This window comes from Melanerpes formicivorus, unplaced genomic scaffold (assembly GCF_026170545.1).
Source record: "Melanerpes formicivorus ecotype bairdi unplaced genomic scaffold, bMelFor1.0.p_v2 SCAF_15, whole genome shotgun sequence".
Taxonomy (NCBI): domain Eukaryota; kingdom Metazoa; phylum Chordata; class Aves; order Piciformes; family Picidae; genus Melanerpes; species Melanerpes formicivorus.
In genome coordinates, this window is record NW_027142367.1 from 1,038,008 (window position 1) to 1,052,280 (window position 14,273).

The 14,273-nt window shown below is 44.0% G+C and overlaps 1 protein-coding gene across 3 annotated transcripts in view; it reads right to left on the reverse strand.

The window, feature by feature from the left end:
• The window catches only part of PTPN3 (protein tyrosine phosphatase non-receptor type 3), a 201,666-nt gene that overhangs the window by 147,111 nt on the left and 40,282 nt on the right, over positions 1-14,273 (reverse strand). Inside the window, exon 1 of one of the 3 annotated variants that reach the window (XM_068147431.1) lies at positions 2,006-2,077. The exons of the other annotated variants lie outside the window; for them this stretch is intronic. The gene's annotated coding sequence lies outside the window, so the exon portion shown is untranslated. Of the gene's footprint in view, positions 1-2,005; positions 2,078-14,273 lie in introns of those variants that run through there. 3 annotated transcript variants of the gene reach the window in all.

A 14,273-nucleotide genomic window follows, 5' to 3' on the forward strand; every position in this document is an offset into this window, starting at 1 on the left:
GTATTGTACAGTACATCATGTCACCATGATATTACCCAAAATTTCTGTCCTGAAATCATGAACTAACCCAGTTTTAGAATGTGCAAAAAAAGATGATAACTTAGAGAAGAAGTTATGCTTATTGTATCACAAAGAGAGGTAATAAGTGTCAAGCTGTTGCTTCCAGGAATCTACTGTCAGCAATACTTGTGTTTAATGGAACAAAATTAATCTTATCAGCACAAAATGATTCTTCAAATGAACGCTTCTGTTAAGTGTACTTAGAAATATGTGGAATATTACATTTTTTTCTTATGAACTAAAACCAAAGGTGTATTAGACATTTGCCACCAACTCATCAAGACAGCTTAGCCATCAGACATTGACGGAGAATGTCAGCATTGTAAAAATTCAGCATTTGTATTTCATTCACAAGTTTTTTCAGACATAGTAATAAAGATGACCTTTTTTCCCCAGATTCCTGTTTGCAAACAGTTTCTTTTGTGATCAAAACTGCCCAGGTAATTCGGGACAATTTGCTGCTTCTACAGATTAGCTTCACACAAATTTACTGTGGGGGGAGGGGGGGAAGTGTGCAAGTGTAATACCTCTTCAAAGCTCCGTAAGCATATATACCTACACATCTAAACTCATGTTTTGTATATAATTTTTCTATGCAAAACTGTGCAAAGTTAGTACTTCAGTAATACATGTATTTCTATCAAAAGAGCAGTTTTGCATGATAAAAGAAGCAGGGCCGCTGTTCAGTATTACCAAAGCACTAATTTCTTATTTCTATTACATAGTACTAGAGCAGCTGCAAATTTGTATGACAAGCTGTCCAGCCACGACAGAAACAACCATTCTAGCAGGGGAAACAAAACAAAACAAAACAAGGCAACGAGCCACTGAAGGAGAGGCTGACTAATTCTGTGTAAAACTGTAAGAAGAGAAAATGAGAAATATTTTGCGACAAATAGGAATTTTGTATCAAAAGAAGTATCACCTTTTAAAGGTGCCCTTGCATTTGTTTCACAACGCCAGCAAGTTAACTTCTTTTCACACTTCGTACATATACCTGTATTATCTATATGCTAGAGAGATTACTGATACGGATATATTATGCATTGTAAAGTTTTATACCGCCACATTCCAAGTCGGCACTCAAAATGCTGACAGTAACCCCTGTGGAGACCTGGCAGCCCCCGAGGCGAAGTGGCTCTTGACACAGCACCAGAGATTAGTTATCTCTGGGCTTGGCGTTTTGTTCGCCCGGCAAAGCCGTGCCCAGGCACCGTCCGAGCGGGCAGGGGCCGGGCCGCTCCCGCAGCACCCTGCTCCTAAACCCACGTAAAGCATTCGGTACTCGGAGGGGGTCCAAAAACCTCTTAGGAGAGGTGCTGCGACAGCGATCTAGGGGAAGAAAAGGTCACCGAACAGCCAAACCAACCCCACAGCAAGAGACAGCAAAGGCAAGGGTAGGAGCAAGCGGGGAGAGGACGGCACCTTCCTCACTCCCTTCCCGGTGACTCGGCGGCGTCCACCTGTCCCTCCGCCGGACCCTCACACTTTGCTGAAATAGCAAGGCGCGGAGCGGAACAGAAAACAGAGGGACCCCGCGGAGCGCAGTAGTGCCGCGCCCCGGGGCGCCCCGATCCGCCCGCTCCCCGCCGGCACGGCGGACTACAGGCTAACAGTCAGCCTGGCACCGCCGCTCACCTTCCCGATTGCTTTCGCACTCGCACCCCGCTCCAGCCCCGCCAGCTGCCAGGAACAGCCGTCGCCCCTGCCGCCGCCGCTCTCCCGCGAGATCAGCGGCCAGCCCAGCACCGGCGCGGGGCCAGCTGCCCGCCAGGGCACTCCGCCGGCCGGCCGAAGAGGAGCAGAGGAACGGGGGCGGCCCGGGCAGCATTGCCGCCCCCGCCTCCTGGAGGCGCCCTGGAGGCGCCCTGGCGGCGCCAACTTTTCCCCACAGCCCGGCTTCCGCGCTCCGCGACGCTCCCGCTCCCGCCGCCCCGCCCGGTACCTGCCGCGCCGCCCCGCGCCGCTGCTGCCGCCCCGCTCCCCCAGGTGGCGCAGAAGACCGTTGCGGCCGCCGCCGCCGCACAGACCGAGGCGAGCAGGTGCGGAGAGCGGGATCAGAGAGCCGACCCCGCACCCGCCGCCGGCTCCTGCGCCTGGGCAGGGCGGGGCGGTGAGGAGCGAGAGAGCCCGCCCGTTCGCACGCGCCCCCTAGCGGGGCCACCGGCCGGGCCCTGCCGCCCCTCCACGCCACGCCGCGCTTCGGCTTCGCTCGGATCCCTTCGTCACTTTCCGCCGCTTCCGGAAAGGGGAATGGGCGAAGCGGGGCGCTTGGTAGAGCAGTGACTCTAGGGTGGCGCTTACTTCACACGCCTTGCTGCCCCATGGCGGGGGCTGGCTGGCTGGCGGGCGGGCACCTGTCCCCGCGTTGCGGGGCTGCCTGAGCGGTGGCTGGAGCGGTTCTTATCGCATCCCTGCCCCGGTGGGAGGGGAAGGGAGAACAGCTCCCGGCCCGGACCTGTTGTCGGAGGTGCCTGGCTTGCGGACTGAGCTGCCTGGCTACGGAGCAAGCCGGGGGTTTAGAGGGCGGCGCTGGGAGCGCCCCATGCCAGTCGCCTGAGGCCCGGGCCGGCGGCCTGACACTATCGTGGTGTAGGCCGGCGTCGTTGCCTGAGTTAGTAACGAGGCAAACACACACGTAAGTGAAGTATCATTAAAGAAAGCAGTTCGTAGCACGCCCAGCCTGCTTGCTTCTCCTGTGGAAAGCGGGCAGGCCTGGCCGTCGGTGAGGGCAGGGGCTGGGATCCCCAGACGATGAGGGGAGATACGCCCTGCCTTCTGCTCTGTTTGCCTTCCCGCTTCTTGCACCGCATGCTGCAGCACCGTGTGGAGGGATTAGCTCGGGTCTTAGAAGCAGCATAACTGTGTCAGAGAACTTTACACCCATGCTAATTAACTGATCTTTGCAGCAGCGCTAATTAGCTGAAGCAGAATACCTCAATGGCCAAGCAATTTAGTCTTATGTTTTCTCCAGTGGCAAAACTGGTTCAAGAAATTTCCAGATGCTTGTTCCAGCCCTTGCGGTGCAGCTGTGCTAATGCAACTATAAATGAGATCTGAAACAGTCCAGTTACTAAAAAAACTCCAAAATGTGACACTTGGATATTATTTTTATGATCTGTTTTGCCCGCTGCCTCCAGGTGTTTCTGTTAATGCAAATGCAGGGGTAAGAGCAAGGGGAGAGTGAACTGCTGTGCCGGAAACGTTGTGCAAGAAACACAGATCCAGAGAAGAACAGACTTGCCAGAGAATAACATCACAGATTATTTCTTGAGGTGGCTCTTCTGTTTCAAACCCCAAAATCACACTTTCCAAACTGAATTTAGGGATCTCTGTGCTACGTCACATACATGCCTGCAGTGGATATGTGTCTTTCCTAAATTCAACGTGGCTCTTGTGATCTGCATGCTCTGCACTGCTTGCCTAGTTGGACATTCTTTAGTATGTAATTTTGCTGGCCAGTTTGCGTGATGGAACTTGAAGGTAGCAACTGCAGCTGCAGTGAAGGCAGAGGAAGGGAGGCAGTTTGTGCATGGCTACATAGTACTGCCTATATAAATTTGATTACTGGGAGGAGCATAGCTATATCACATTTTCCCACAATGGACAGACAATTCATATTGCTGTTCAATATGGTTGTTCTGCAGGATGTTTCAGATGCCCTGCAGGTTCCTTTCTACAGTTCTATCTTATGCTCATAAATATGTTCATTAGTCATAGAATCATACAATCAATAAGGTTGGAAGAGACCTCAAAGATCATCAACCTGTCACCCAAGATCTCATGACTACTAAACCATGGCCTACACTGAGAAGCAATCTATATGAAAGACTTTATTGAGGACACCACCTAATAATCTAATCCCTCTTTATTTATAAAACGTACATAGACTTCATAGTATTATAGTATCAGTTGGGGTTGGAAGGGACCACAAGGATCATCTAGTTCCAACCCCCATGCCATGAGCAGGGACACCCCACACTAGATCAGGCTCGCCAGAGCCTCATCCAGCCTGGGCTTAAACACCTCCAGGGACGGGGCCTCAACCACCTCCCTGGACAACCCATTCCAGGGCTTCACCACTCTCATGGTGAAGAACCTCCTCCTCACATCCAGCCTCCTCACATCCAGCCTGAATCTCCCCACCTCCAGCTTCATTCCATTCCCCCTAGTCCTATCATTACCTGAGATTAGCTTAATATTCTACACATCTAAACTCTAATGAAATATTCAAAGTCAATAGGCTTGATTCTAATTAACAGATTTTGAGACCAGAAATAGGTTCATTTGTTAACTCTAATGTTCCTTCAGAATGTGAGAATATTTAACTCCAGAGTGATGGAGTTCACAAAAAAATACTGGTACTGTCATCACAGGTCAGCCTATTGGGTCATTGTGGGTCACTGAGCAGAGTAAGCTCGGTTGGTAGAGCGTGGGACCCTTTATATCAGGGTCATGAGCAGCAGCGTCCTTCATAGGTGGGTTGGATTAGTTGATAGGTTGGATGTGATGATCTTGAAGGTCTCTTCCAACGTGGTTTATTCTATTCTATTGTGTTTCTATCAGAACCTATCCTAGTTAATGAGTGAGGATTAGACCCCTCTAACACTTAGTATGCCATGGAAGAAAGTTAAACTTCCTTTAAACTTATACTCTGTGTTTTCCAAACAGTCTTAAGTAATTTGTAAGAAATAGTCCATAACCTCTTCCTTTAGAAGGTGTGCAGTAAAATGTGCTACATAACAGATACATTAAATTAATAAATGGCCAAGGGCCAAGCTGCTACTCCCCATATTAAAGGTTGCTGTGGCTTGCTATCCACATTGTCCCAGGCAAATCCATAGTAGCATTAATATAGTGACAGGATAGACGATACATACTAATTAATCATAGTAGGGCCTGATAACTTACAGAGATGAAATATGAGACCATTTGGCATTTGATTTAGCTGTTCATTTCCTGTGTTTCCATTAGGACTAAAGCTGTGTGAGTTGCAGATTTAATGGGAACAAACAACCGGTTGTGTTACACACAATTAATTACAGCTCTGAAATTCTGTTCTTGGAAAGTGCTTTCCAAAATTCCTTGGTCATATGGAAAGGCAGAGGATACTAGACTGATGGGGATGAAAGAAAAGAAGCAGCATAATAGCTATGATTGCCACAAAAGGATACCATAGGAGTGCTACTGAATTTCTCTCACTGATAGATGATGTTTCTCACCAAATGTGATATCAGCTAATAACAAAAATAGCTATATATTAAAAACACTTCTTTATGCAAATGTTCCTACACATCTAACTTGTTCCAAATATGCTATATTAAATAAATATTACTTCATTACCTGTAAGTCATTTTCCTATCACATAATCAAAAATGTGGACAAAATTAAACATTAAAATAACAGCCTGGAATTAATTAATAATTATATGTGTTTATGTATATATCTATAGGTATATATTCTATGACTACACATGTATGTTTACATACATGTTTACATACATGTGTATGTGTATATATAGTTATTCTATGAATCTATGAATATGTGCACACACACAGAGAGATTTTCAGAAGTTAATCAAGTTTAAGAAATGTCCTTCAGATCAGCAAACAATTCCTTATTGTCAGAATCACAAATGTACTAAAACATTTCAACCGATAATCTGTTTGGGTTTAGTTAGCAAGTCTTTATCATAATTCCTGAATAGGTTACATTCTGCTTAAACTCAGTTCACCTTGAGGCAGAAGGTCATGATGGGAAACTTCACCCCAGATAATGAAATTATGGTACAGTTGTAACTGAAGCTGGGTCATTATAAGGAATGCTTGTCTGACCAAAGTAGAAGAATGGAATGGAATGGAATGGAATGGAATGGAATGGAATGGAATGGAATGGAATGGAATGGAATGGAATGGAATGGAATGGAATGGAATGGAATTAACCAGGATGGAAGCGACCTCTGACCACCTCCCTGGGCAGCCCATTCCAATGGGCAATCTCTCTTGCTGGGAAGAACATCCAGCCTAAACCTCCCCTGGCACAGCTTGAGACTGTGTCCTCTTATTCAGGTGCTGGTTCCCTGGGAGAAGAGGCCAACCCCCTCCTGGCTACAACCTCCCTTCAGGGAGCTATAGAGAACAGTAAGGTCTCCCCTGAGCCTCCTCTTCTCCAGGCTAAGCAACCCCAGCTCCCTCAGCCTCTCCTCATAGGACTTGTGTTCCAAACCCCTCTCCAGCTTTGTTGCCCTTCTCTGGACACCTTACAGCAAGTCAACATCTTTCTTGAACTGAGGGGCCCAGAAGTGGACACAGTACTCGAGGTGTGGCCTAACCAGTGCAGCATACAGGGGAAGAATCACCTCCTTGCTCCTGCTGGCTACACTGTTCCTGATACATACTGAGACATACTGTTATACTTCAAATACTTTTCTTGCATATATATGTAACTACTGTAACTTTTAAGAGATGGGGACATACTGTTATACTTCACATACTTTTCTTGCATTCATCTGTAACAGTATTTCCCTGCTTCAGGATATGCCTTTTTGAATTTAAAACAAAAAAATATAATTCATAGGAGAGAAGTGTCAAAATAATTTTTGCTTTGTCTAAAATTTGCAACTGTTTTACATTCAGCAATTAACCATTTAAAACACATTTAAATTAATCTTATTTAAGTGAATCCAGTATTGTTTAGCCTGGAGATGAGGAGGTTCAGGGGAGACCTTATTGCTGTCTACAACTATCTGAAAGGTGGTTGTAGCCAGGAGGGTGTTGGTCTCTCTCTCAGGCAACCAACACCAGAACAAGAAGACACTGTCTCAAACTGCATCAGGGGAAGTTTAGGCTCGAGGTGAGGAGAAAGTTTTTCACTGAGAGAGTCGTTCACCATTGGAATGTGCTGCCCAGAGTGGAGTCGCCATCCCTGGAGGTGTTCAAGAGGGGATTGGATGTGGCACTTGGTGCCATGGTCTAGTCATGAGGTCTGTGGTGACAGGTTAGACTTGATGCTCTTTGAGATATCTTCCAACCTTGGTGATACTGTGATACTATGATATTTAAGATAGCTGCACAAGGGAAGCAGCGTGGCACTATTCTAATTTTCTGGGGGGTTTGGTTTTTAAGTTTTTTTAATTCAAAATTTTGTTTCTTTCAAAACAGCCACTCCCTGAACTGTAACAGGAGCCTGTTTTAAGTTCTGTGTTATTTGAATCTCAGATGGAACAGTGAAGGAAGCTGCTTGAATTGAAGGTTGAATGATATGGATTTGAGCCTTCAGGGAGTGCTGGGCACTTTTCTTGTCATTCTGGTTGATTGTTTTGCATTATGTGGGTGGGGAATGCGGTGGATCAGGCTGTCCAGTTCAATGTTGTACTGGTTGTGTCAGCTTTAAAGTGAAGTACAATCTCAGCTTTCAAGTGAGGGCTGAGCATACAAGACTGCACTGCAAGCCAAAATAAGTAAAATAGCGTCATATACACTCTTTTAAAAAGTGCAATATTTGGGTCGACTCAGAATGTTGCATGCTGCAATACATTGTCATTAGTCCCTTGTACTGAGTAAGTTCCTTATGGTTATTGGTTTTCTGATTCACACATATATGAGCAAGCTGGAAGAAAAGTCTTTAAACTTTATATCAATCTGCTGGTTCTGTGAGAAACATGGCTCTAAATTTAGCAGGCATCAAACAGACTTACAGAATTAACCAGGTTGGAAAAGACCTTTGAGATCATCGAGTCCAACCTATCACCCAACACCACCTAATCAACTAAACCATGCAACCAAGCACCCCATCCAGTCTCTTCCTAAACACCTCCAGAGATGGTGACTCCACCACCTCCCTGGGCAGCACATTCCAATGGGAAATCACTCTCTCTGTGTAGAACTTCTTCCTAACATCTAGCCTAAACCTCCCCTGTCACAGCCTGAGACTGTGTCCTCTTGTGCTGGTGCTGGCTGCCTGGGAGAAGAGACCAACATCCACCTGTCTACAACCTCCCTTAAGGTAGTTGTAGAGAGCAATAAGGTCACCCCTGAGTCTCCTCTTCTCCAGGCTAAGTAACCCCAGCTCCCTCAGCCTCTCCTCATAGGGCTTGTGTTCCAAACCCCTCACCAACTTTGTTGCCCTTCTCTGGATGCATTTCAGCAAGTCAACATCCTTCCTAAACTGAGGGGCCCAGAACTGGGGACAGTACTCATGTTCAGCCTACCATCGACCAGTACCCCCAGGTCCCTCTCTACCTCAACACTCTCCAGCCACTCTGACCCCAGCCTGTAGCACTGCATGGGGTTGCTGTGGCCAATGTGCAGAACCCAGCACTTGGATGTGTTAAATCTCATGCTGTTGGATTCTGCCCATCTGTCCAGCCTGTCGAGGTCCCTCTGCAAAGCCTCTCTAACCTCCAGCAGATCAACTCCTGCCCCCAGCTTGGTGTCGTCAGCAAATTTACTGATGATGGACTCAATGCCCTCAGCCAGATCATCAATAAAAATGTTAAAGAGGATGGGGCCCAGCACTGATCCTTGGGGCACACCACTAGTGACTGGCTGCCAGCTGGATCTGGCACCATTCACCACCACTCTGTGGGCTCGGCCCTCCAGCCGGTTCTTAACCCAATGCAGTGTGCTCCCGTCCAAGCCATGGGCTGATAGCTTGGCCAGGAGTTTGATGTGGGGGACAGTGTCCAAGGCCTTGCTGAGGTCCAGGTAGACTACATCCACAGGCCTCCCCACATCCACCATTAGTAGTAAGACATGCTATATCCCCTAAAGGGAAAAAAACCCAAAGCTTATTTTACTGTTCTCATTTACATTGCAATGTATACCAAGTTTAACCTGGCTGCTGTTAGATCACTGTGTCTTCCCACTGCTTGATTTCCTATCCAATCATTCTATTTATGAAGGGTTAAATTAGTTTCTTCCTTTGTTGATACATGCACGTCTTTTGCAATGGAATAGTCTAGACTAGACTAGACTAGAATAGAATAGACCAGGTTGGAAACTACCTTTGAGATCATCAAGTCCAACCTGTCATCCAACACTATCTAATCAGCTAAACCATGGCACCAAGCACCTCATCCACTCTCTTCTTAAACACTTCCGGTGATGGTGACTCCACCACCTCCCTGGGCAGCACATTCCAATGGCCAATCTGTGGTGAAGAGGTTATTAACTTTATGAATATGAAATATGAATTATTAAAATATTATTTTTATTAATTATCAAACTATTAATAACTGATTAATCACCAACTTATATACATGTTCTAGTGCACGTTCGTGAAATACATTCCACAAGTGGCTTAGTGTTATGATTATAACTTAATTGAACTATCTAATGCCTTCACCACACAATCTCTTTCTGGGAAGAACTTCTTCCTAACATCCAGCCTAAACCTCCCCTGGTGCAACTTGAGACTTTGTTTACTTTCTTCAAAAAGAAAAAGTGAGACATCACTACACTTTCTCATTTTCTGTGAACCATTTCTGCCTAGAATTTTTAACTGAGTAACTGTTCTTGCTCCATGGCTTTGACCATTGTGAAAACCAAAAGCATCTTCCTACAGTTCCCATAGAGGCCAAGTAATGACATTAGAGCTTCTGTGTTATTTGCCAAATACATGAATAGCCATTGCTTTTGAATGTGTTACCATATAGCAGAATTCATGACTTCTCTTAGCAATGGAAAATAAAATCTGGTCCCTCTTCCCACCCACTCCCCACCCCCTGACAAGGAAACCATGTTTCAGGAGACTAGTATCAGAGTAGGTTCTTCCTGAAGGTCACAATTAAAAAAAATCGATACATTACAAAAATCCTTTAGGAGTTTGTTAATGAAACATGCAAATGCCTCAGCATTTTTTTATTCGGCACAATTCACTCCAGTAGCACACAGGGTTATAATCTACCTAAGAGGAGAAGACATAAAGAATTAGGTCTGGAGTCTGGGGAAAGTAACATCTTGGCTAGACTAATTGATTTCCAGACTGATGTTTTAAAAATACATACAGTGAAAATACTAATGAGGCCCTATTTTGGAGGAAGAAGAAGCAGCTGTTCTAAATTTAACTCTGAACTTTCAGTAACTTTTGGTAACTATGGGGTTTAATCTCTCCAGGTATTTAGGATACAAAGTGGCTGGAAGGGTTTTCTTCCTGTGATCCAAACATATCTTGTATATGTCTAGCTCTATTTGTGACATGGACAAAGAGCAATATGTGTCAGAGGACTTGATGGATGTTGCAGCACTGAACTTAGAGATGCCCAACTCTAGGGTAAGATTAGGACTCCTATATGCAGCACTTGATCTGCTTCACCAGAGAATGTGGGAAGAGTTTTCCAGCTTGTATTGTGTTGGAGGATTGCCAACACACTGAGCAGGCAATGCTTGGTCAACACCTTCAGCAGAGAGATGCTGATGTAAGGGGTGGGAAGTGCTCCCTACAGAAGTACTTGTTAAATCTCACATCTCTGCCTCAAGTGCTCCAGAAAGGCACCCATGTCCACTTGGGATCTATTTCCTGGAAGTGTGCTCTTGAACATAGACACTATTTATATTCCTTATTTGTGGGTTCTAATCAGGACAAGGTGTTAATGGAGTGGTGGTTTCACAGAGGTATTGGTACAAATGTGTCTGCAGGCATGCAGGACATAGAAGGTGTCCCTAAAGTCTCTGATTTGCTACCTTGTACTTGTGGTTATAATGCAGGAGTTTTACATTTAGCCCAACTGCTGCTCCAGACTTTCTAAACACCCATTATACCTGGCCTTTCATGGTGTTCATGCTTATCTGGACTCTCATGAGAAATGGTCTGAAGCTCTGACAGGGCTGTCATCAGTCTGAATTACACATACAGACAGAGAAGAATTAAAAGAGGGCATTAAGGCTGCATTGATGCACCCCCAAATTAGGAAATATTCTTGTTAAAATCATTCACAGATTTCTAATTCTGCCCTCCTAGCAAAGTTCTCGACTACAAGGTCCCATTTAATATTGGAGTGTTATATATCCCTTGTCACAAAGCTCTCTTTTGGGGGCCTTTTTAAAGTATTAGCCATTTCTAAGAAGAAACATAAACTCTGTTTTTCCTCTACTTTGTTGCAAAGCTCAAGTTCATCATGATTTCTCAGTAGTTTGAATTTCAGGCGGTACAAAGCTAGCCAGACAAGGGTGATTAGTTTTCCTGGTGTCCTCACAAGGTAAAAATAGGAGGAAGGGATCAATGCCTTTGAGATTTCTTGTATGAAGTAGTTTAGAATGGAAATGTTCTCGATGCCATCTGTCACTGGCTGGTTCTTCTGTTTGTGTGTAATACAGGCTTGGTTGTCCTTAGTCTGCTATGAATGTTTCTGTTGCTTTTCTGCACAGGATGGGCCAAGGGATGGAAGTGCTTTACTGGACTCTTAGGTGTGTATCTTAGATCCTTAAATTGACTCCTTCCTTTCCAAATAAAAAGGAATAAGATATATTGTCCAGGTCCTGGAACTGAAGTCAAATGATCTCATTTCTAATTATTCCAAGCAGAGCAAGACATATTCCCAAGTGACCAGGTCTCTAAGCAGATTTTTAGATTGCTGCACTTAGAGGAAGAAGTCAAATTCCCTAGTAAAGGATCCAAGTTAGCATTTCTAGATTAAACATATGGTAAGAGTGGCATCTAATGGCTCTGAAATCCTCAGGACAGTGGTGGAGAACACACTGATTTGTGAATGATCACATATAGATGTTTTCCCAGAAGTGTTCCTGCACTCCCAAAGCAAAGATTTTGGATGCCACTGGGCACCTAGTTCCACTGGGATCTTCAGTTTTCTATGCTCAGATGCATGTGGATATCCTGTGTGTTGCTGGCTTGCTGATAGGAGCAGTTTGGGTACTTTTTATTAAATACTGTATTAACAAATAAATACATGTACAGTGCCATCACATGTTCTTCCTTTCCTGCCTTCCACTCCATGTGAGAATTTTATAATTACAGAATTACAAATGTTATGTAATCACCAACAGTTCTGCTGGTAACATTACTGTCTCTGTAAAGCCCAATAGCTAACAAAAATGTTTTCAAAGCACAGCTGATCTCATTGCAGATCCTTGTGCATAAGGATGTTTTGACAGGATAAGATTCTGTGTAAACCAATGTGTTTGTTATTGAAACATATCTTAAGCTTTCATGTCTATTCCAAAGGGGAAAAGAAAAAAAGGGGGGGAAAGTTACAAATCTGTAAAAAAAAACATATGCTAAATTCATTCCTGGATGAAAATGGCAAAGGAAAAATATTTTTGAAATCATCTAACTGCTGAAAGAATATTTTAGGTAAGGAAAGAAATTAAGCTAATAGGGTATGCTTTTGGCCTTCATGCAAATAAAAATGGAATTGTTTTACTACAACATAACCTCCAAACCTTTCTTTATGAATCTATAGCTCCAAGTAGCAAATGCCAAACACTGCTGCAACCTGGTATGCTGCTATTTGGAAATTTCAGATTAGACTCTGTCAAAAAGCTGCCAAAGAACAGGCCACAAAATAAAGGGGAAAGTCACTTACAGTGAGTTAGAGATTGGTGTTTTATTAAGAGTTAAGTGGAGCAAAGTAGCTACTATTATATTTAGGAACTATAATGGGAAATTGAATGAAGTATATATGGTTGTATGACCCATTCATGACTCCAAATAAAGCCCTAAGATGAAGGAGTTACTGAGTTTTAGCTATAGTTTCCTGCTGCCATACTTTTTTCATCAAGCAAGGCTCCACTTGAATTGAAAGGAAGAAAGGGCTGTATGATGGGTTCCTATAGCCATACCTCAGTGACAGTACACTGACAACAAAGGCAAAGGCTACACAAGTAGTTTCTACAAGTGTTGCAAGGAAATGTTTGCAAAGGGCTCATTGAGCAGAGGGCTTTCAGTTTGACTGTGACTGACTTTCTGCTGCTGAGTATTCAAAACCACATTGACATCATGCCAGCTTTAAAATGAAAGCACTGTCTGGAGCAAAGTATCATGGGGCTTGCAGTTCTAATTGTATTGAGAGGCTTCCTGTTCTGGTTGAGGCTTCTGCCTTCCAGTTTTGGTGTGTTGGTCTTTTCTGCCAGGCTGGCTGTGGGGTTTGGGGTGTGTGAGGGTGTTCGTTTTATCTATGGCTTCTGCTGCTGCTTCTGCTTTTGCTGTGCTTTCCCATGAATTAGCTAAAGTAATTGTATATTGTATCATTTCACTGAAATCTCCTTCTCTCAAACCAGGGCTTTCTGTGTTACTTTTCCTCCCGACCTGGGAGGGAGGGGGCATGCTTATGAAAGCAGGCTGTGTTAAACCAGTACATGGAATAGATAAACCAGTACACAGTTCAGATAAATGCTTTCATTATTTTCTGTGGCATATGACCTTTCCTGCTTCATAAATAGTAACATTTCTTTTTCTGCACAGTAAATATTTTAACACCATCACTATGGATTCCACTGTATTTCATCAGTTGTTCCAGTTGTAAGGTTGGGTTCACTAAAATAAGCAGCTTTCTAAAGACAAAATAGCAGTCATGCCACAGTTTTAACAGCTGGGAACATAATGCTTTTAAAGTAATTTTTTTTTTTACTACATGATACTGTTTGTTTTTAAAGAACTGTGATGTATCTTACAGACACATCTGGCAAAGCAAAGTCATTACATGGGTAAAACAAACAAAATTACCTCTGCTCTACTGACCACCAAAACAGCTCAGCCAAGAAAATGGAGAATTTTACCAGGTCTTTCAGAAATATAAACCCAGAGACTATACTGCAAATGTTATTGCTGTCATTTGCAGTGTTGTCTCTGAAGGTCATTTCTAATTTCAGCCACAGTTTTCATGAAGTGAAGTAGTTCAGATAGCGTGCTAACACATTTCTGGATTTGGGGAACCATATATTGCTAGAAGAAGCTTATGAGAGGCTATATACAAAAGTATGTCTCACCACTTCAAATTATTTTCTTTGCACATTTGAAGAAGTGAAAGGAAACTTCAAGGTAATAACAAGAAGTTGTACCCTATTTCTTCATTTCCCCCCAGTTTCCCCTCTTCTGCACCACATATGCATACTTCAAAGAAGATAAGAGGAATAAACTTCATGGCCACTGTGCTGTAGAAGTCCATATAGACAAACTTAAGCAATGATTCTCAAAATAAATAAGACAGAGGGCAGCCTTCTTTCCATGGGGGAGAAAAAAAAGGCAGGCAGTATTTA